Consider the following 25,331-nt stretch of genomic DNA (forward strand, 5'->3'; position numbering starts at 1 on the left):
ATTAAAAACTGAGATATTAAAAACAATTAAACTCTATAATTAAAATCAGTTAAGAATTGAGATGTGCAAAACATACTGTTCTGTGGATGGAAAATTCTGGAGAACATTAGAATTCTCCACACACCCGAATGGTATATTTTGCATATCCCTAATTAAAACCTAATTAAAACATGTATTTTGAGGTATTTCATGATCCAGGGTATGAACAAAGGAGAAAAGGATACATCTACTCATTTTCTGTACTACCTTAATATCAAACATATAACTCCAGTGTCAAAATAGATTAGGAACCAAGGGACTCTCTCCTGGAGAATGGTATTCACTCAGCAGATTTATTTATAGCACTGATTATCCAGTTATCTTTGCAGTTTACAATAAAACATACGTTCAAAATGGAAACCACAAACATGTAAGAGTAAAACCACATTTTCTTAAACTTCTAGCATACCTCAATTTTCCTCTCACCTTCACTTTCTCTTATATTGAAATCACTTATATTTATACTTAGCGAAAACTAGAAGCAGCTAAGGCAGCTATTGTGGACTAGATGTTGGACCTGTGCACTAATCAGACAGATTACAGATTAATAGAGTTGGAAGGGGCCTTGTAGGTCATCTAGTCCACCCCCCCCAAGCAGGACACCCAACATCATTTCTGACAGATGGCAATCCAGTCTCTTCTTGAAAGCCTCCAGTGATGAAGCTCCCACAACTTCCAAAGGCAAGCTGTTCATTTGGTCGATTATTCTCATTGTCAAAAAAAAATCTCCTTATTTCTAGATTGAATCTCTCCTTGATCAGTTTCCATCCATTATTCCTTGTCTGGCCTTCAGGCGCTTTGGAAAATGGCTTGATGCCTTCCTCTCTCTGGAAGCCCCTCAAATATTGGAAGACTGCTATGCCATGCCCCATTCCTGCAACCGTTCTTCATATATTTTAGTCTCCAGTCTCCTAATCATCCTAGTTGCTCTTCTCTGCACTTTTTCTAGAGTCTCAACATTTTTATAGTGTGGTGACCAAAACTGGGTGCAGTATTCTAGGTATGGACTTACTAAGGCTTTATAGAGTAAACATAAACATCTTATGAATCGAACATTATTACGGTCAAAGTCCAGCATAAAATTATTTTATGTGTCTTGGTCAGAAAAGAAGGAATAGAAATGTATTTACTGTGATATGATAAGGTAATAATGCTATTTCTTGGACATTGCCTTGAGGCCAGTTTGGCAGTTCATAGTTTGGATACTTTTTGAACTCATGGATTCAGAAAAACAAGGCATTACTTACTCTTTCCACATCTGTTTTTTCTTTGTCTAATAAATCACTTTTCTATTCAAGAATATTCAAAGCAGTGAGCAATAAAAATACAAATATAAACCATAAAACAATAAAGCACTGCACTAAAAACAGATTCTGGATGATACCATACAGCAATATAAGAGCAGCAACAAATTCACTGAAAGCCAGTACTGATTAGATGTTACCCCAAAGGTTTGAAAGACAAGAACCTAGTCTTGGCCAGCTTGTTTTAAAGCCCATTGAGCACTCCTTTACTATTTGTTTATTCATAGATTACTAAGTGTATTGAAGAAAGATGAGTCATAAATCTACTAGTATAAGAATGTAGATGAGTTGAGGTTCACAATACTGGAAAAGTAAAGCTTTGTGCCTTGAAACATTGAAACTAACTTCCCACAGATGTGAGCCAACTCCTGGGCAGATCAGGTAACATAGTACAAATGAAGAGTTATCATGCTCCAACACAGCCCCCAAAAATGTGTCATGTGCTTGAAAGGAGCCCAATCCATGCTCAAAGATGGATGGAAAGCTGTGACTATTTTAGAGCTTAATGTATGTCTAATTAACATCATCAAGAGCATCTTTCAGGAACATGTTGGCCCCCACATGGGATAGAAAGCAACTTCTATCTTTTCAGATGAACTTGGCCAATGATCACAGCAAAAAGCTATATCATACTGAATACATGATAAAAATAAACTAGCAGTCCACCCCAGTAAAACTAAACAAGAGGAAACCTGAAGTATAACATTAAAAATACACTACTCATAAGGAGAAATATATCCCACAATCTATAAAGGTGGATTAATTGGGATAACTCTTTGGCATGTGACCACACTCCCAGGTCACACCTGGCTTTTTAAGCCCTCTTTCCTCTCTTACCTGAGGATGCAAAGATTGCCAGTGTTCTTTCCAGTTTTACATTCACTCACAGCTTTAACAGGTGCCTCTCCGATACTCACTTCAGGCCACAGTTTGATTGGACTGCAAGTTGAAAAGATGGAGCAGGAATACAAATCTCTGGGAAGAAGATTTGGTCGCATTGACCGATGATCTCTGGAGAGCCAGAGACGGAGGCCATGCCTCCATCCTGGTTCTCCTTGACCTCTCGGCGGTTTTCGATACCATCGACCATGGTATCCTTCTGCGACGACTGCGGGAGGTGGGGGTGGGAGGCACTGTTTTGCAGTGGTTCTCCTCCTACCTCTCGGACAGGTCGCAGTCGGTGTTAGTGGGGGGGCAGAGATCGACCCCTAGGCCCCTAACATATGGCATGCCGCAGGGTTCAGTCTTATCCCACCTACTATTTAACATCTACATGAAACCACTGGGTGAGATCATTCAGAGGCACGGGATAAGATACCATCAATACGCGGACGATACTCAGTTGTATCTGTCCGCCCTGTGCCAACTCAATGAAGCGGTGGACGTGATGAACCGGGGTCTTGAGGCCGTTATGGACTGGATGAGGGCTAACAAGCTTGTACTCAACCCAGAGAAGACCGAGTGGCTGTTGTGTTTCCCTCCCAATAATTCGATCAGTGTTCCATCGCTCAGGCTGGGGGGTCAAATTTTATACCCCTCAGAGAGGGTTCGCAACTTGGGAGTCCTCCTGGACCCACAGCTGACTTTCGACCACCATCTGACGGCTGTGACCAGGGGGGCATTTGCCCAGGTTCGCCAGGTACGCCAGTTGCGACCCTACCTGAACCGGGAGGCCCTCACAACAGTCACTCGGGCCCTTGTGACCTCTAGGCTGGAATACTGCAATGTGCTCTACATGGGGCTGCCCTTGAAGAGCATCCGGCGACTTCAGCTAGTCCAGAACGCGGCCACGCGAGCGATTGTGGGTGCACCTCGGTTCGCCCACATAACACCTATCCTCCGCGAGCTGCGCTGGCTACCTGTTGATCTCCGGGTGCGCTTCAAGGTGCTACTTGTCACTCATAAAGCCCTCCATGGTAGTGGATCTGCGTACTTGAGAGACCGCCTCCTGCCAATTACCTCCTTGCGACCAATTAGATCGCATAGATTAGGCCTCCTCCGAGTTCCATCTGCCAGTCAGTGTCGACTGGCAACCACACGGAGGAGAGCCTTTTCAGTAGTAGCTCCGACCCTTTGGAACGATCTCCCCGTGGAGATTCGTACCCTCACCACCGTCCAGACCTTCCGCACAGCCCTTAAGACCTGGCTAGCCCGTCAGGCCTGGGGATAAAGATAATTTGTCCCCACCCAAATGATGAATGAATGTTGTTTACTATTTTACTTCTATGTATTGTTTTGCGTTTATTGTCTTGTACCCTCCCTTCCTTATTTTATGTAAGCCGCCCTGAGTCCCCTCAGGGAAAAGAGTGGCCTATAAATTCTAATAAAATCACTAAAAAAAATCACTAAAAAAAAAAGAATCTATTCTTTTGAAGCAGTTGCTGTATAACGCCTGGCTTTTGAAGTACTTATATATCATCGTCACATGTGCTCTAGATCTTAACCTTCTTTCTAAATCCTTGTGAGCCTCTAAATCACTGCCTTTGAATTTCACAACGTTAAGATGTGTAGAGTTCAACTCCCAGAATTCCCTAGCCAGAATGCATGGGAGTTGACGTCCACACATCTTAAAGTTGTCTGAAAAACTCTCCTGTAACTCTGTGTAAAATTATATATTAAACTATTTTTGGAGTGGGGGGGATTCTAATGGGAATAGAGTGACCCATTTGCTGCTCTTACTTGTGGTCTCCTCTAGTTTGAAACAGGGCCGGCCAATTTCTCAAGATATTTTATTTTTATTTATCAAATTGATCAGTGAATCAATGTCCAATGTGATATGTATTTCACCTTGAGTAATTTTGACAACTGGTCTATCCAAGCTTTGTATCAATAAATAAAGGCAAATATTTTTTTTAGAAAATAACCTTCTATCTTTCAAAATGTTTGTCGGTTATGTCAATCTATTTTTAGGTTAATTAAAATAGATCAAGGATGTCAAACTCCTGGCCTGAGGACTGGATGAATCATGCATTGGCCATGCCCATGCACAGTTTAGTGAAGGGGGAAAAAGTCCCGATATGTCACGTGACACCGCTGTGATGCCGTGAGTTTGACACCCCTGAAATAGATGGTTGTTGCAAAGAAAGGAGAAGGGACAAGGGAAGGGGGGAAGAGAAATTAGAGTCCTGGAGTTTATACCTCTTATTGTGTCAGTGTTAGGCATTACAATGACTAGGCCAACATGAGGCAAACATTCAAGAAAATTAGCCAACATTTTGAAAACAAATAGACTTTTTCAGAATCTCTTTGAACCCATAAAGGCCGGCTTTTAAGTCTGTTACCCATATTCCCCTGAGGAATTAAGATGACTTTCCTTTGGAACCATGCATGAAACCTGTCAATTTGATTATGGATTTATACATAAGGCCTGCATTCCTGATTCTCTTCTGGTGAAAGTGAAGGATTACCTATGGGAATGAGAATGAATATAGGAAGAAGTAGAAGGAGGAGGAGGAGGAGGAGGAGGAGGAGGAGGAGTTGTTGTTAACGGGAGGAGCTTGCCTGAAAACTTTACCAATTATGAAGGCTGGGTCACCTTTTAAGGCAAGAAATATAACCATAAAATCCTTAGTATAAATGTTGTGTATGAGGTAGGGTAGAATTCCTTCAGAAGGATTCTTTCTAAAATTCCACTCTGGGTGAAGGAATTATTTTTGGGGAGTCACAAATGTATTTATTAGAATCCTGATTTGTTGACTTAGATACTAATCTTTATAAAAATTTCCAACAAGAGATGTGTTACTTCATTTTGTATTTCATGGGCTCCAGTGTTGTATGCATTCTGTACTGCAGTAGTTCCAGCTCTGGGCCTACATCTTTAAACGTATCTAGCTGAAAGTTAAGACTCATGGAATCTGTATTTTTGTTGAGTAAGAATGTGTGCAGCACTTAGTAAGGGAACTGCAGGTTCTGAGCCGGCAATTATTTGAGTTTGTTCCATTGGGAGCCAGGCTTACTTTCAAATCCATGTATTTAGACATAAAAAAAGCATAAAACTGGCAGAGAATTCATTCAGTTTTCAGGGATTTCTTAAAGCAAGCAAGCAAACAAACAAAACAAAACTTTTGATACTCAACATCTCCTAATTCCGGTCCAATGTAGAAATGTACAACCGCATTCCTGGGATTGTATATGGCCCAAAGCAAATGTGTACAAAATCTGAAGTTAAACAAAATAAATGTCAGGATTGAGATGATTAAATATTCAGGAGAGTTACTGCACTAACTGTATTTCATTCATTTGGCTTTGATCAAGTTAAAGTGGAAGCTAAGTTTTGGATTTTTCCCCTCACACGCAGAGGCCTTTTTCCTCTGAAAGTTGTCCATCTCTGTTTGTTGTTGTTAGTTGCAAAGTCATGTCCGACCCATCGTGATCCCATGGACAATGCTCCTCCAGGCCTTCCTGTCCACTACCATCCTCTGGAGTCCATTTAAGCTCACGCTGATTACTTCAGTGACTCCATCCAGCCATCTCATTCTCTGTCGTCCCCTTCTTCTTTTGCCCTCAATCTTTCCCAGCATTAGGCTCTTCTCCAGTGAGTCCTTCCTTCTCATTAGGGGGCCAAAGTATTTGAGTTTCATCTTCAGGATCTGGCCTTCTAAAGAGCAGTCAGGGTTGATCTCCTCTAGGACTGACCGGTTTGATCGACTTGTAGTCCAAGGGGCATGAGTCTTCTCCAGCACCATAGTTCAAAGGCCTCAATTCTTTGACGCTCAGCCTTTCTTATGGTCCATTTTCACAGCCATACGTTGCAACTGGAAAAACCATAGCCTTGACTATACGTACTTTTGTTGTCAGGGTGATGTCTCTGCTTTTTAGTATGGTGTCTAAATTTGCCATAGCTTTCCTGCCCAGGAGCAAACATCTTTTAATTTCTTGGCTGCAGTCCCCATCTGCAGTGATCTTGGAGCCCAGGAAAATAAAATCTGTCACTACCTCCATTTCTTTCCCATCTATTTGTCAGGAATTGAGAGCGTTGGATGCCATAATCTTAGTTTTTCTTAAGGTTATTAAACTTAGTTTTAAAAACTTAGTTCTCTGTTAGGGGAAAAAATGAGAGAAGGTGAGAAATATATAAAAAGAAATGTTTGGACTGGGAGTTTCTCCCTCTCCCGATAGAAGCATCCAGAGCCATTGATGGCAAGAATACAAGGAAGTACTTCTCCATGTATAGTGAACATTTTCTGATGACTCCTATGTTGAATGGCTTTAGAAAGAGATTACACAAATTGAATCAACAGCTGCTCCTCTTTATAAAAGAAAGCCCAGAGTAATTTACAAAAAAGTAGATACTAAAAAAACCAAACAAAGCATTTCTCAAGCAGCTTTATTTTCACTCTTTAAACCCTACCAACTGATGAATGTTCTCACTGCAGCCAACCTTGAAATGCTAAAAATTCAAAATCATCGTATCAATTTGAGATGGATACCATTGGAGAGTGTGCAAGAAACAATGCTTCATTCCCACTGACCTCCAACTAATGTATTTATTTTTAAAGTCACTGCTTCCTGTGGAAAAGAATGGACAAGGTACTCTATTTTCTATTCAAAGAAAAAATAATGTTGTGAAATGGAAGGATTAGTAACACAAGCTTAAAGGGAGGAAGCAAAGCTTAGGAACCAGGAGGTGGGTCTTCAAATAATGAGAAACTGCCCCACTCCCAAGCTTTGCAAAACTTCATTGACCCAACAAGAAAATAGAGTAAATCACTTCCAGTGAGCTGGAAATAAACTAGCTCAGTTGATCAGCATTCACTGCAGCATGAGATTAGAAGAGGGTGGTACCAATACAGAAGCAGCACCAAACACCTATTGTATGTAACCGTGCTGCTTGAAAGTGCAACTTTTAGCTGTATGGCAATTGAAACCTAGCAATACTAGATGTGTATATGTGTACACCCGTATGCTGTAGATATACATATTTATTAGACATAAGGTTCTATGTACATGCACGTGTATACACATCGGTGACGTGCGGTGAGTGTTATGGCTAGTGAGGAATTGACACGGGGGTTTCAAATTTTTTTAGACTTGGACTTCAACTCCCAGAATTCCACAGCCAGGCATGCTCAGTTCCGATTTAAAGCGACAGCATTTGTTTTTCTCATTTGCGAAAAAGTTTTCCTTCATTCTTTTTCTTCTCCCTCCCCCTCCTTCCTCCCTCTCTCCCTCCCCCCCCTCTCAAACAGACACATGGACAGAGAGAAGTTGGATCCCTCTCTCACTCACTCTCTCTCAAACAAACACAAACACAGAAGTTGGATTGGATATATTTTCCAATGGCTTGAAAGCAGCTCCTCTAACATACCCCCCCAATTCCCCTGCTGCCTTCCGATCCGAGCCTTTGATTGCAGGTGGAGCCACATTGCCTTTTCAAACTTGTAATCAGTGAAGCTGGGCTTATATACTTTTATCCAGGTGTGTGTGTGTGTGTGTGTGTGTGTGTGTGTGTGTTTGAAAAGACAACGTGGCTCTGGATGCAATCAAACTGCACTTGGGGAGGGAGAGCACTTCCCTCCAGCCTTTGCCCAAAGCCCCGCACCAGGAGGATGAAGTTTGAATTCCTCCCCCTCCCTCCCACATGTACCTTTTCCAGCTGTTTCAGAAACAGCTCTTGCCTGCCATCATGAAAAGAAAAAAAATGTAAAAGGAAAAAGGCAAGAGCTGAGGTCAGGCCGAGCTAGTTGCTGCCAGAGTCACCATGGATGACTCTACTTAGTGCTTAACTGTTTAAAAAAGCCTCTTAAAAAGTGCCCTCTACAGGAGGAGGCAGGAGAATGACATGCCTCATCTACATCAGGAATTTTTCGGCTTTTAACCCTTGCTTAACTCTGCTCGAGTGATCATAAAACACCAGACTAGATGATGCACGACGTTCTCCTGCCTCCTTCTGTAGAGGGTGATTTTTTTAGAGGCTTTTTTAAACAGTTAAGCATTAAGCAGAGTCAACCACGATGACTCTGACAGCAACTAGCTCAGCCTGACCTTAGCTCTTGTCTTTTTCTTTTACATTTTTTTTCTTTTCATGATGACAGTAGTGAGGCTCTGCCTCCCCTGCCTCCCCTGACTGCACGTCCCTGATACATATACATACAATCAAGGGTGGGATTCGGTTCGGACCAGTTCGGACTGATTTGAACCGGTTCAGACCAGTTCCAATGATCAGCTGTGAGTGAACTGGTCACCCTGATGATCAGATGGACCCACCCACCCATGCTATTTTCCTACCTTTATCTTCTCAGTTGATCAGAAGTGGCAGAGCAGATTGATGCGCGAATCAGCTGTGTTACTTCTCCAAAGGAACCCGGAAGTAAAATTTCTTCAAACTGTGCAAACAGCAAACCATGTGATCATCGAACTGGTTGTTAAACCGAGAGGATCCCACCACTGCATGCAACTCTCATCTAATATAAGTTTGATCCTGGGAAATATTTTACACAAATACATGGGTGTATAAACATAAATAAGTTGTTCAGCCAGGGCTTCAACTTGCAAAAAGATAACAGGATTGGAACCATCTGGATCTCCAGAAAGTGCCAGGTGCTGCCACCCTGAGGATATGACTCCAGAGTCCAACATGATGACATAGTTTAATAGAAGGACCCAGAACATGCCCCACCTGATCTAATGGGCTGAGCAGAGAGAATGGGAGAATGGTGGTCTTGCAAATAGCCTGGTCCTATGCTGTAAGTCTTTATAGGTGATAACCAGCACATTGAATTGAACCTAGAAGCCTATTGAGAAGAAAGGCAGTTCGCAGAATGGGTATGTTTTATGGGCATAATGAACACATCAAAATACCAATTTTCATGCATTCTGGACCAGAAGCAGATTCTAAGTGCTCTTCAAAGCAGCCCCATGCAGAGTTTATTACAATACTACAAATAGGTAATTAAGGCAAGAATCACTGTGAGCAATGCCTTCCAGCCCAAAAATGTGTGTAATTCATACACAGGCTGAATCTGTTCAAAATCTGCCCCTCCACGTCAATGCTACAATCACTCAGTTTGCCAGAATTAATCAGAAGTCTATTTCCTATATCTGAAATCACAGGTCTCTCAATGTAGCTTGCTGAGTAATAGTACAGAAGGGTCATAATGAGGTTTTGATTCAAGCTGTCTTTGGTCAGCCACTGTAGGAATACCCTGATACACTGATGTGTAGAAATAGCTTAACTGATCTGATTCATCCACCATCTAATCCATCACGGTGGTTGTTATGTATTCATGTATTCCCCAAACAGCCAATTGAACACAGAGAAATGTAATCATTGCAAGCAGAGTATGAAGTCCTTGTTTAACAGCTAGGACCTGCAACTTGGTCTTTATGTAAAATGGTTGCTAAATAAATTCATAACTGTGCTTATAGCAATAGCACTTAGACTTATATATATCACTTCATAGTGTTTTTACAGCTCTCTCTAAGTGATTTACAGAGTCAGCATAATGCCCCCAACAACCTGGGTCCTCATTTTATTGATCTTGGAAGAATGGAAGGCTGAGTCAACCATGAACCTGGTGAGATTTGAACTGTCAAGTTGCAGGCAGCCGGCAGTCAGCAGAAGTAGCCTGCAGTACTGCACTCTAACCTCTGAGTTGATCTTATTTCAGCTCTCCTTTGCTTTACACCTTTGCTTTACACACAGGACTTTATACAACTCACATGATTTTCAAATACATTTTGGTCTTCTAGCAAATGAGTAACCTTCCTTTTAATACCATAGATAAAGATAAAGATTCCCCTTGCACATATGTGCTAGTCATTCCTGACTCTAGTGGGTGGTGCTCATCTCTGTTTCAAAGCCGGAGTCAGCACTTTCCGAAGATATCTCTGTGGTCATGTGGCCAGCATGACTAAATGCTAAAGATGCATGGAGCGCTGTTACCTTCCCACCAAAGTGGATGCTGTTTTTCTACTTGCATTTTTACATGCTTTCGAACTGCTAGGTTGGCAGAAGCTGGGACAAGTAACAGGGCTCACTCCATTACGCAGTGCTTGGGATTCAAACCGCTGAACTGCTGACCTTTCTGATTGACAAGCTCAGTGTCTTACCTAGGCAAGTCACATTTGATCTAGAACTCTTTCTTGTCTTTGCAGGTCAGAGATGTAGCCAGTAGAATCTCTGAACTCATCTATAGATTTGTCCTGAAGTCTAAAATTGTATCAGAACCCAGCTTTGCCCAGAAACTCTTGATTTCATATACTTTCGTTTCCAGCTATTGCTTTTCCAAACCTATTTATCTTTTATCCAGAGTATAATATATCTGTCCTCTAACAAGAGCAGTGGTTGGTTCCTACCGGTTCGGACTGATTCGGCTGAACCAATAGTGACTTGGGGTCCTGGATCGCTGGAACTGGCAGTGACCCAGGTCTGCCACGCCCCAGAACTGGTTCTCCAGGTGGTGCCATAGCCGCTGCCATCTTGTTTTGTACATGCACAAAAAAATTATCGCACTGCACATACACACGCAGAGCACATCAAGCGTGCATGTCCACGAGCGAACCAGCAGTAGTGCCTGCTGGAACCCACCCCTGAACAAGAGCATCATCATATGGCAAACAGTACACTGAGAATATTCACAATCAGAATTACATAATAACAGAGTTGGAAGGCTGCCACAAAGAAGAGTGTTTGTCAACCTATTCTCCAAAGTGTCTGAAGGCAGGACAAGAAGCGATGGATGGGAACTATTAAGGACAGAACCAACCTAGAACTAAGGACAAATTTCCTGACAGTTAGAACAATTAATCAGTGGAATGACTTGCCTCTAGAATGCTCCAACACTGAAGTTTTAAAGAAAAGATTGGATAACCATTTGTCTGAAATGGTATAGGGTTTCCTGCTTGAGTAGGGGGTAGGTCTAGAAGACCTCCAAGCTCCCTTCCAATTCTGTTTTTCTGTTATTCTGAAGGAATCTTGGACTTCTTCTAATCCAACCCCCTAATTGAAAAGAAGACCCTATACCATTTTGTACAAAAGGCTGTCCAATCTCTTCTTGAGACTGAAGAAAAGGATTTTCTTGATGTAATTGGATGTAGGCTGGATTGTGACAAACAGGGACAAGTCAGTCCAAGGAAAGAAGAAAACACAAAAAGCATCAGGATAAATAATATAACCCCAATCCATCAGGGTTGCTGATGGAATGTTGGACATTATGTATAGATATGACATATAGGATGATTTTTACATGTTTAGAAATTGAACAGAAATTGGAAAGAAGAAAAAGCAGCAAACCCTGACATTAATCTGACCTCTATGGTGCTCAGGGCCCAAACTCAACCCCAGCCTGTTCAACAAATGCTTGTTCTTTTGATTGATTTCGTAAGGTTTTATTTTCCAGCACAGCGATACAGAAAATTTCATTTTGGAACACATTGTGCACTTTGATTTTTGTACCTTTTTATTTGCTTTGTGTGTAGGGAAGAGTTTGTTGTTGTTAAAAAGCACCTATATAAAAATCTTTTAAAGACACAAGTTTGGGAACTAAAATGTATAAGCATTGAATTTCAAAGCGATAAAACTCTTTCTGCTAGGTTGTGCCAGTGGTACAGTCTCTGACCTTTCTTGATTTATCTTCTGCTGTCAACAATTGTTTGATGTGGTAAGGGCTTGTGATTTAGAACTTTAGTGGAGTTAATTTGCCCTGCTGAGTTTAAATGTAACCTCAGGCTTCTTTCAACAATTTCTTCTAAAGAATTTAAATATTTGAAACATACTAAACTTAGAATAAAAACAATGTTCTGGGTGTGTTCTGTGGCATCAAAACCAACAATGAGATTGGATCAAAGAAATAAATGAAATTGGATTTGCATGTGCATGTCTCATGTAATATTTCTTGCTTTCATTATATCAACAGTTCCACTGTAGCCGTTCTTTTGGACTTGCCCTCCAAAATCCAAAGGTTAGAGAGAGAAAAAGTCAAGAAAACAGGAAAATTGATGCATCAGACTGCATGTCTAATTATGCTACCATTCATGATGGGCAATGTTCACATTGGGTATGCACTATGTTCACCCCATTGTTCCTACTTAGAGACAGAACATAGAATAATAGGGTTGGAAGGGCACCATGGAGGTCTTCTAGTCCTACCCTCTGCTCAAGCAGGAGACCTTATATTATTCTGGGCAAATGACTGTCCAGTCTGTTCTTGAAAAACCTGTGGTAATGGAGCACAACTTCCAGAGGTAGGTTGCTCCATTAATTAATTGTTCTCCCAGTCAGGAAATTTCTCCTTCAATGGATCTCTCTTCAATGATCTTCCACCAGTTACTTCTTGTACTGTCATCAGATACTTTGGAAAATAGGTCAAGGCCTTCTTTTGATAAGTCTTCAAGTAATAGAAAAGTGCGATCATATTAAACCTCGTCCTTCTCTTCATTAGTCCAGACATACATAGTTTATCAAACAATTATTCATTGTATGGTTTAGCCTCAGATCCTTTATCATCTTTATCCTCATCTCTGCACTCTTTTTGGGTATCAATATCATTTTTGTATCATGGTGACCAGAATTGGATGAAGTATTCTGTAGGATTATTCCAGTGGTGGAATTAATTTTTTTTACTACCTGTTCTGTGGTGTGGCTTAGTGGTTACTGTATAATCTCAATTCCCTCTCGTTGGAATCAGCTGGGACTTGGGAGGCAGAGAATAGATGGGAGTGGGGCCAGTCAGAGATGGTATTTACTGGTTCTCCGGACTATTCAAAATTTCTGCTACCGATTCTCCAGAACTGGTCAGAACCTGCTGAATACCACCTATGGATTATACAGAATATGCAGAATATGCAGTATAGCTGTAGGAAGGTATCTGAAGCCATAACTGGACCTCATATTCTCTAATGAAAGACCGAAATGATTCATACAAACTAAATTAGAGTTTCTCTTGCAAGGAGACTCCAACTGTGTGCTCATCAAATCAACTTGATAAACCCCTTTGAAAATATTTGGGATACTGGCAATAGTTTAACCTCAGTAAAAATCTCAATTTGCATTATGACTGTTAACAGTAGTGACTGCCCTAGCTTTAATAGAGAAAGAATACCTTAATCACTGCTGCTCTGAACTTAAGTAATTCAATGAAGGATGTTCACCAGCAATTTTCACCAAAATTTAATAGAAATTATAATGGTGTCCCAAAAATTGTAATAAAAAGGGTAACTGTGCTCATTTTCAGCCCTATCTAGCTTTTTGCATTGATAGTTGTTTTTATCAATTAGATTTGATGAGCACACAGTTGGAATCATCAGATGGATAGTATCTACCAAAATTACAATTATTAGTTCAGAAGCTGCAAATTTTAAACTTTAAACTTTAAACCACATAATGGCATTTTACTAAGTCAATATAATTATTAGAATATTTGTATATTTCATACTTTTCATTATAGAGCACCTTCAAATGCATACTTATCTTTATGAATTTGATAGGAACAAAAACTGAAATAGACACTTTTTTAACATACATTTCTAACTTTCAGTTATACTATTTTTCTCTTCTGCAATGATTTCCTGTGACTCGCCCTTCAGAAATGTGAAAGCGATACAAAACATGTGGTGTTTATTTTTTAGGAGGGAATAATAATTTCTCAAAGACATTCAAAGTTAAATAGCTCCAAATTTTAGCTTCATTCCTGTTCAGCAAACCACTGAATCCACTTGAAAGTAAGTATTGTTAATGAAAATCACATTTGGGGAAAGTTGAAACAAATGACATTTATACTCTGTGTAAACTGCCTATTTTACCAATTCCTTATGCAAATAATTATTTCAATGGAGATATGCCAAATATTTTCTGACCTTTAAAAGTCATTTTTAAATTTGGATTTAGATGCATTAGAAATCATACAAATGAATTGCTTAAATATTTTCATCAACTCAACCATCACTACAGTCTGGTGCCAGAAGTCTATTAATTCTGCACAAAGTTCAAAAATCGATTAAGATGAAGTGAAATTCAAGCTACTTAATCAATCCACAATTTATGGAAATTGTAATGGAAATTGTAATTCTTCAGCATAATAAGAATCTTATATATACTATCTCACAGGACTGAAAGTTCAGATTAATCATATGGTGGTCAGAGAAAAAAGTAACAAGTGAGAAAAGATATATTTAATCTTCTTCTGTTTGTTGAGTGATGCTGATTCATCCTGCATTGACTTCACCAGAAAATATTGCAAATCTACTTTATTTTGGATAAGAACAGAAGCCCTTCTCTTGCTTTGCTAATCTAAAATGTCACCATGCGATGAGGTATCACAAGTATGCTGATTATATCTAGTTATATATGTCCATACTGGTTGAAGTAAGTGATACTATGGACATTCTTTTGCAGTGTCTGAAGGCTGTGAGGACCTGGATGGGGAGCAGACTTCAGCTGAATCTTGGGAAGACAGAGTGGCTATGGATGGGACCCCCTCTGTATCCAGGAGTTTATTATTTTGGGTCTTTGATGGGGCTGCACTATGTACTATGTATAATCTGAGTGTCCATCTGGATTCATGGCTCCTGCTCAAAGAGTAGGTGGCAGCTGTGGTTAAAGAGAGCCTTTGCTCAGATTCATATTGTGAGCCAGTTTTGTCCTTTCTTGGATAGTCACTCATGCCCTGGTCATCTCACATTTGGATTATTGCAATGCACTCTACATGGAACTACTCTAGAAAAGTATCCAGAACCTTCAGCTGGTACAGAATGTAGCTTTATGGACAATTTTAGATGCTCAAAGAATGGTGCATGTAACACCTACATTGCATGCCAATTTGCCTCTGGGTTCAATTCAAGATATTGGTTCAGACCTTTAAAGCCCTACATGGCATGGGGCTAGGTTATCTTTGGAACCATTAAAGTATAAAGAATCAAAACTATTTGCCACTCCCCTCCACCATTTCCATTACACACAATAAGATCCTCGTGTAAAATGGGGATCATGTTGTGTTATTTTATCCTAAAACATAAAGTAAATCAAATTTGTACTTAGGAACAATGTAAATATTATGAGCATAACAAATGGTTTGATTCTTAAAAACCATAGCTAATAAGATACACTATACTATATAATATTCACATTTTCTTAAATGCCTATTATAATATGACTATATCAAAGTTGATGCAAGAAGGCACTATAAAGATGCTAAACCCTTTAAGGCATTGCATTGAAGCCTCTAACATAAATTGGGACTGCATTTTTGATCAAGTCATTCCAGAGAAGGGGAAAAAATAAAAACTCTTGATTCCTCTTTGAACTGCTAAACCTATGTCACTTTATATCTTGTGGGAATCATTCCCTGAACTTGAGAAGATAGCCCAAGGGTAGCTTAGACTTATTTATTTATTTAGGAAGAAAGCATATATTAAAGTGCTTGAACTCTTCTGAGCTGTCATTGTGTTTATAGCACTTCAGAGAATGGCTGTTCTGAGCCTGACCATTTATTTCTATCACCTTGACAAAATCTTCCTGAAAAGAGAGTTGTTTTGTTATCCAAACAGGGATTTTGCTATCATTGTTATTGCTGTCTAGTGGATGGACCTTTGTCCCAAGAAAGAATAAATTAAGCCTTATTTTCAGAAACAAATAATTGCAGTACTGAACTGATTGCACTGCACTTATCCAGATGGACTGAGAAAGACAAATGATTTAACAAGGAAATGAGCAACATTCTTTGAGCCAATTTATCTTTGGCTTGTTTGGCCAACAAATATACATATACATATACATATACATATACATATACATATACATATACATATACATATACATATACATATACATATACATATACATATACATATACATATACACATACACATACACATACACATACACATGTGTGTGTGTGTGTGTGTGTGTTTGTGTGTGTGTGTGTGGTGCAGAAACCACAGAAGGTGAGATGACAAGGCAATGGTGTTCCACAAAACTAGGGGGAGGGGAATCGTTCTATTTTTTATCATTTGGAACATTTTTTAAAAATGTTTTTTTTATTAAATACTTGCTAAAAATTCTACTGCATTATTTAATTGGATTACTTGGAGGCAAAGGGGTTCAGAGGATGCAGGCAATGACTTGTTAATTCTAGACTATTATGAGTTTAGGTCTGGTAACATTCATAGATAGCAGATCTATAGCACTCCACAGTTTGTGAGAGGGAAGTTCTGTTATTTAGCCTCTTACAGCACAATCTGCATAGAACATCCTAATTAAAATCTGTTTAAAACAAATGTTAGTTCTACTGTTATTTGGGAGATGGTGCACTTTCTTTCAGCATGGAAAAGGATAATTTATAGCATCTCATCTCATCTTATGCCATATCATATCCATATACTGTAAACTTCCAAAAATGTACCTCAGGGAGAATCAGGAATTCATCATCTTTAAATTAAACTTTATTAAGTATCTTCACTGAAGTAGATACTTGAAATTTGGAGAAAAACTCCATAAGCATTCCTAATTAAAACTTTCCACACTCTGTGAGGTGTTAAAGACATACTGACAGTTATATATTGTCATATTTGTACATGCACAAATTTCCCTTTAGGAAACGAACTGATCATACAGCCTATTCACACAGGAATACATTTTAAACTATATACTTTAAAAATAATAATAATCTAAGCTATGTTCTTCTTTCCTGGATTGAATAACCTAAAATGAGCAGAACAGTTAAGTGGACAATCCCATGACAATCCACATTCAGCATATCCTCTAGTGAACTCACCTCATTAGTCCTGTTTTTATTGGAGGGAGTATAAGATTACTTTATAGTTTAGCAATGATTCTCTGTTAGAATATTTTGTCCTTCCTACAAAATACCACAATAAGTCCAAAATCAAACAAGCTTGCACTTTATTTTATGACTCTCAATGATTAAGATCAGTTGTTGCCAAATAATCAGTCAGTGGGATAACATAGATTAGATTCTTTCCTTATTCTGAAGTCACCAGAAATTCGGTCACTGAATTTTGGTGGCAAACCACTGAGAATTCACAGCATAATTTACCTCAGGGTTTTTTGTGAAAGAAAAAGGAGAGTAAAAACAAAAACAAAAAAACAGCCCACCCCACCCTCTTCAGCCAACTCTACCTCCTCCCCACTCCAAATAGATTGTGACTTTCTCCAAGTCAACTTTCTGCAGGATCTATCTTCGCTCATCATACTATTGTAATTTGGACTATTGCCTTTATTGCCCCAATAGATTGAAAAAAAAGAGAAGGTCCTGGATCAATTTTGCTGATTTAGCACTGATTTTCATACTGAAAAATCTCATGGGACCATGACTCATTTGAGACACGTCAAATTTTAAGTCCAAAAGCTTCCCTAATTTATTTGCAGTGCGGTAATTGTCTAGCCTCTTTCCAATAGAAGATGGCTATGCTATGGTGTCATATATCCAAGCAAGACTTCATTTCAGCCCTTGGCTCCCAAGCTTTGAACTCTCTTAAGTGACAGTTCCCTATCCTCAAGCTGGTTTCTAAAAGGTCATTACAGATGTCACATTGTCAGGACAAATATCCCCAGGGATTGAAAGCAAACATAGCGCTTCCTTTCTGTTTTGCTTGGTTGCTTGTTGACATCAAAATGAGCAGCTGCATCATGTGCCGAATGTTGGCAGTTGCCATCAGTAATTACTCAGCTTAAATTAATGCAGCTATATCTATTCTACTGGGTCTTAACACTCAAGTGGATCACTAACACTTCTGTTTAGCACACTGACCTACTGACATATCAATGATAGTGGAAGAAGAATGCCGATGGGCTATTGATTTTTTTAAAAAAAACTTGCTATACATTTTTTGGGTTGCCAAGATTATTAGAACCATTTAAGTCATCTAGCTCATCTTATTTGTCTAAATATCCTTTATTATCTCTCTAGCTTTCTAGAATTCTATGTGTATAAGCCTTCTGAACGTAGCAGAGACTTGCTGGATCATGCCAAAAGGTTATCTAGCAGCATCCTGATTCACATATTGGCCAAATAAATGCACCTGAGAAGTTCCTGCACATGGACTAGAAGTAGGGATAGATAGCTCTTCTCACAAACCAGGCTCTGCAAAAAGCAGAGACCACAATATGGTAGAATGAAGAGACAATAAGTAGAGGGGTTCTTGGATAATTCATGTCCAGATGAGGAGAGGACTTGAGATCACCCACAAGTACTCCAAACAGTTGCTCTTTTTGAGGAGCCCTGATAATATCAGTTTCCATCAGATTTAGAGCTTTAGAGAACAAGGGAATAGCCGTCTGCTGAAACTGTGGTCAGCTCTTTTGAAAGGACATTAGGTTTGCATACTTCTTTTTCTAATCTCTTTGGAAATGGATGATGTTTCAGAAATCAGAAATCTTTGGATTGACAGGTTTGACAGTACCAGATGAGTTTCCTTAAATCCTTAGGAAAAGTATTCCACAGACTTAAGAACTTTAAGAAATGGAAGTGAAGTGGGATAAAGAGCAAAGCGGTGATTAAAACTTTTAGAAATTAATACATTTGAAATAAGATCTTAAAATTAATTATAAAGAATTCTACCCAAGGGAAAATGCTTTTGTTTTGGATTAATAAAAATATAACAAGATAATATTTTAAACATTGGACTCTAGAGGGAATTAGAGGGAACTAAGAATAACAATTAAATAAAACTGCAGGGATTTATCCAGGAAGTCATCAGGAGTCAACACTGCCTTGAAAGTAGATAAAGGTAAAGGTCTCCCTGTCCAGTTGTGTCCGATCCTAGGACAAGGTGCTCATCTCAGTTTCTTGGCCAAGAGAGTCACGTTGTCCAAAGGCATTTTCTGTGGTGATGTCACGTGGCCATCATGGCTATATGCCAAAGACACATACTATTACCTTCCCAATAAAGTGGTACCTATTAATCTACTCATATTTGCATGCTTTTGAACTGCTAGGTGGGCAGGAACAGGAGCTCACCCTGTTGTGTAGTGCTTGGATCTCAAACCCGGACTTTCCAGCTGACAAGCTCAGTGTCTTTCACCATTGAGTCATTGTGCCCTGACTTGAAAGTAAGGTAAAGTTAAAGGTTCCCCTCGCACATATGTGCTAGTCATTCCCATCTCTAGGAGGCAGTGCTCATCTCCATTTCAAAGCCAAAGAGCCAGCGCTGTCCAAAGACATCTCCATGATCATGTGGCTGGCGTGACTAAATGCCAAAGGCACACGGAACGCTATTATCTTCCAGCAAAGGTTGTCCCTATTTTTCTACTTGCATTTTACATGCTTTTGAACTGCTAGGTTGGTAGAAGCTGGGACAAGTAACAGGAGCTCACTCCGTTATGCAATGCTAGGGATTCGAACTGCTGAACTGCTGACCTTTCAATCAACAAGCTCAGCATCTTAGCCACTGCATCCCTGACTTGAATTTACACCCCTACAAAAAGTTGAGTGAGGCTGAGTACAGAAAAAAAACACCATCTCATTTTGTAGCAAAATGTAATGCAATAAATCCTTTTATATTTTAATAATTACAAAGAAGCTGATTTCTTACCAACTTACTATGTTTCTTAATAAAAGAGTGAAAAAAAATCTGATGAACTACACAGAATTTTCTACCAAACCTGGAGAACTCTTAGTCACAGCATTATTTTACCTAATCAGTATATCCTACATGTTGCATACATTAGTCCCATCCACCACATTTCTTAATGGTGCAGAATAGAGAAGGAATCACCTGCTTCCCTATTTTGCTCTGCTACTGCTACATTTCCACTCGGCTACTGCAATGCATATGAAAGGGCTAAAGTTGAATGCTAATTCTATCAATATTGTTTCCAGGGGCTCTGGAAGGTTTTGTGGCTTTTAATATGATAAAGCGGATTGCCATTATATTATTCTCTCTTCCTAATTTTGTCTGCTTTTTATCCCACTTTTGCCAATTAATATTTTGTCAATGTTTAATAAGTAAGCAGTAAATTATATTTTTGTTAGCTGTCCTGAATGCTGTATTTGCTTGCTCTGGACTGGACGTATTGTAGTGATTGACTAAGAATGTGTTGTGAGCTGGAAATTACCCACAATAATTTTCCAACAAATACTATGTTAGCATTTATGAATCTGGCATTCTAAATAAATGTAACTACCACTTACAAAATGATTTATCTGACTAGGAATTCTACAGATTATAATCCAACACTTTCAGAAATATGTAAATGTAGAATCAAAGCCTAATATAGAGGGATGCAGTGGCTCAGTGGCTAAGACGCTGAGCTTGTCAATCCGAAGGGTTGGGAGTTCGGCGGTTCGAATTCCTAGTGCCGCATAATGGAGTGAGCTCCCGTTACTTGTCCCAGTTTCTGCCAACCTAGCAGTTCAAAAGCATGTAAACATGCAAGCAGAAAGATAGGAACCACCTTTGGTGGGAAAGTAACAGCATTCTGTGCGCCTTCGATTTTTAGTCATGCTGGCCACATGACCACGGAGATGTCTTTGGACAGCGCTGGCTCTTCGGCTTTGAAATGGAGATAAACACTGCCCCCTAGAGTCCAGATCAAGCACATATGTGCAAAGGGAACATGTACCTTTACCTTTACAATGAAAGTAAATTTTTCAGGCGCTGAACCAATAGTAATGCCAGCAGGAACCCATTCCTGGAACTGGGCTACACGAGCAGTGGGCCAGCATGCACATGCAGCCCTTGCACAACTGGGGTGAGCAGTGCATGTGCGTTCCATCCAGCCACTCACTTGGCCCAATTCCAAATAGGCCACAGCCCATTCGGGTGCGACAGCCTGGATGGGAGTTGAGGGCCTCTGTTGTATTGAATCAGATGCTTTAAAATTGCACTGGAAATTTGGAATTAAATGGGCTCCTTGGGTTTGTGTTACCTTAAATGCCATTGCTGCATTTCTTTCATATACAAATGCAGAAAAAATTGAAGGAAGATTGAGAGGTAAGCTCTGATATTGAGATGAGTAGCTGGGTTTTATCACATTCACAGAGAGGAACATTTGGGGGGAATACTTTTCTGCTCTTTTGTGCCTCACCTCTTTTTCAGATTTTATTTTGGACCCGTTTGTTTGGAGGAGGAGAGAAACAGATACGGCTTTATTCCATTACTTTTTCTTAATCTAGTGTGGTATGTGACCTTCTCTTTCTTCACATAATCCATTCCCCAAGCCTTCCTGAACTCGCTATATTAGTCCCATCTAGAGCATAGATCCTGTTGATCCAGTTTGCCTTCAATGATTCCTCAATATAGCCTATTATCAACTTTTTATAAAATGAAACGTGAAGATGTTCAAATCTTGTTGCCATCAAATCCTGAATCTCAGGTCCAACCTTTGAATTTCAAGTTTTGGTATTGGATATGGAGGGATTCACACATCCCTATTGAATATTAAAACTATTTAAGTATAATCTTTATTGTACTTAAATACAATGAAATTGGTTTTTGAATTTGAAAGGAATACCTTAAAATGTAACCCAAACACCCCTTTATTTTTTATTCCCTCTTGTGCTTCGTACAGATTGCTTAACTCGAAATGGGTGTTGGGTATGCGTGGATGTAATTATCATTTTAATATGGCTACCATATCACAGCTACAAATCTATTATATAGAGAACATTCCAATTCTTTGCAGCTATCTAATGGTCAACTGGATGTTTGCAGCATAAATATTGTAGCCCTATTTTTAAGTTTCTCAGAGATTTGCTTTCTGTTAATTCTATTTTAATTTTTGCTTTAACAGTGCATAGCACTGTTTGTTCAATGTCTATGTCAGTAACTTTTCTGATGTTTCTAATGCATTATGAATGAGAAATTCACTTAAATTATACCAAATGACATGCTGCTTTTGCTAGTGTAAAGTGTACACTCAATAGGGAACTAAGATGTCAGTTATGGTCATTCAGGACAATCTGTGTGTGTTCATGTTCAAACATGGCAATTCCCACCCCATGCTCATTCCATAAATATGTATGCATATTTATTCATTCCTATAAGAATATAATGCTGCACTTCTCTCCACTTTTGACTATTAACTGCCATAAATGAGGAAAAGACAGGACACCTGTTATATTTATTTGTATGACACTAAGTTACAGTTATTTGTATGACATTTGTGATACAAATAAATGAAGATTTCTGTTTTGAAAGGTAGTTGACTGAACAAATCACCATGGCTTAAGTTCTTATTGGAGAGAATCCTAAGTGTTAGGATGGTTTCACTATCACAAAGGCAGAACCTAATACTTAGTATTATCAATGAACCAGGCCATGGTTGTGTCTTAAATTGTTATTTCCAAAAGTTAGGAGAGAGATGAAGGAAAATATGATACAGAACCATGACTTTTGGCAAGAGATGTACATCAAACAATATGTAGTTTCATTCAAACTCTAGTGCAAAAGTAGTGGAAGTGGGACAAAAACCATTACTTTATGTGTACCTTACAAAAGTTTGTAAGTGGGACTAGAATACTTCTATCTGGTCATAAATATTTACTCTGCTTAGCAGCCACACAAGCAGTAGCATCTTCTAGATTCTAAATTACGTTGTCCCTTGCTATTTTTTCCTTTTATTTATTTGGCTTACCTTCATTTTGAATTTTTAAAATTACCCATCTCCAACTTTTTAATACTTTTGTTTTGATATTCTTATTCTTCTGCTCAGTTTATTGAATAATTTAAGCAAAACACCTTTAATGAAATATTAATTTTGCAGAAGCAAAGCATAAGCATTTAGGTGATTCACTATTTTAGTTATTCTGTAGCCCAGAGGAAACCATACAGGGAGACATTATTGTGGAAATGGCAGATGTGGCTAGGCAATCAAAGTTCCATTTCTTTTTACACACATTTTGAATGTTGAGATTTATTTTGACATAATACAATCATCTCTGATCCACCCAAAATCCTATAGTGCACTCAAGGTACTTCAGCACTTGAGACTGTTAATAGTTTTGCCTTTAGCACTAACTCACATATACTATACTATACTTGTGTCTGCCGTCCAAAGTAGTACAGTTCAGTATCAGGTATTTCAGATGCAATTGCTGATCAATGTTCCTTCTTGCTTCACACAGTAATATAAATAACCAATTGAAACTCTCAATTCTGGCTTTATATGCATTTGTTCTTAAGACTTTCTCTTGTGCAACCAGAATTAGCCCCCCTGTCTCTTTCAATTTTCCTGCTCTTAGCCATTGCCAGCTCTTGTTATCTGTTTTGCCTGCTAGTTTTTTAATCTATCGGTCATGTAATACCTTGCCTTGCCATGTCTCTTTTCTATTCTTCATTTGGCCTTTCTTGTAGGACAATTTGGTCTCTCTGGTATTTAGTGAGCCTTCATGGTTTATTAGCTACAGTACATCTTCACTGCCCTTCAGGAATTCTTTCAATACCCTTTTTTCTTCTTCAGTAATGTGCTTATAATATTCCAGGCTCCCCTATGTTTCTTAGTTTGTCAACATCACTGTGTGGATGGAGGGCAGGATTCATAATAATTATTTTTCTGGTCTTCCTATAGGGCTTTTAGTTGTATTTGAATCCAGTGTAGTAGTCCAGCTGTGTATCTAATGAATGGAATTGCTCAGGTGTTAATTGCCTTGATTGTATTTCCTCTATTGAGTTTGGACTTTAAGATCTTCACTCTCATGCTGCATTTTAACCTTCTTCTAGACTTCGGTGTGCTTGATGTTGTCAGCTTGAAGAATGAATTTTTGTAGTGAACTTCTTCATCCATACTCTTATGTTATTTCCATATGGCATCTCGATCCTTTCAATTTTACTACTGTTTCCCTGTTGGTGGTAAGGGTAGCACATCTGCCCATTCCAACCTCCATTATTATCATTAAGGAACATTTAATTCTAAATCCATGTGTTTTAATGTGCCTGATAACCAAAACAGCAGGGGAAACTACAACTCATAGGAAACTCTTAACAGTTTCCATACAACCTTTATGGGCTAAGGCCTCAGTTCTGATTGATTCCTACCTCCTTCCCCCATGGCTGTTAGAAAAAAAAAAAGAAAAAAAGAAGGAAGGAAGGAAGGAAGGAAGGAAGGAAGGAAGGAAGGAAGGAAGGAAGGAAGGAAAGAGCCAAGGTGGCGCAGTGGTTAAATGCAGCACTGCAGGCTGACTGCTAGATCAGCAGTTCAGCGGTTCAAATCTCACCGGCTCAGGGTTGACTCAGCCTTCCATCCTTCCGAGGTGGGTAAAATGAGGACCCGGATTGTTGTTGGGGGCAATATGCTGACTCTGTAAACCGCTTAGAGAGGGCTGAAAGCCCTATGAAGTGGTATATAAAAATCTGCTATTGCTATAAAGAAAAAAGAAAGAAAGAAAGAAAGAAAGAAAGAAAGAAAGAAAGCATGCATATATAACTTTATAAATTCTGGAGCTATAGTGCCAAACTGTGAAGCATTTTGGAGCAGGTATGTATTCCTGATTTATATCAGATGATGTAAAAAGAACATCTCGTGACATTTTCAAAATGTTACAGTCAATATTATATGGCCAGAGTGTTGTTAACATATTTTTTTCCCTCGATGTCATGTATTTGTTATGTCAGTTTCCTTGAGTTTTAAGATGTTCTTGGACTCTTGCTTGGCACAAATACACACAAAAAATCCCATTATTGTTAATGGCAAAAAAAAACCCAGCAATTTCGGGGATGGAGGAAAATCACTTTGGCCTTTGGATCACATTTCTTTTCATTATCAGTCCAGGATGTGCATTTTGAGTTCTATTTCCAAGGGCATGAGGTTCTTCTCAATTTAACTGGAATGTAACTTTAAATATGGAATGGGATGGATACAGGTCTACTGATATTTAAAAACATCAGTGGAATCAGCAGGAATTCAGTGTAAACAATGCTAGTTCCAAATCAATTCTGATAGGCCTACATTTAACTGTAATCAAATGCAGTTCCAATTCATTGTGCTGTCATTTTTTTAGAGTGAAATGTATGTTTAAGGAAGCAATTTTAATGTCTTTCTTCTTATTAACTCGTGTCTTTTGTTTCATTTCCCTGCCTGAATGGAGTGAGATA

The sequence above is a fragment of the Thamnophis elegans genome, chromosome 5 (genome assembly GCF_009769535.1).
Source record: "Thamnophis elegans isolate rThaEle1 chromosome 5, rThaEle1.pri, whole genome shotgun sequence".
NCBI classification, from domain to species: domain Eukaryota; kingdom Metazoa; phylum Chordata; class Lepidosauria; order Squamata; family Colubridae; genus Thamnophis; species Thamnophis elegans.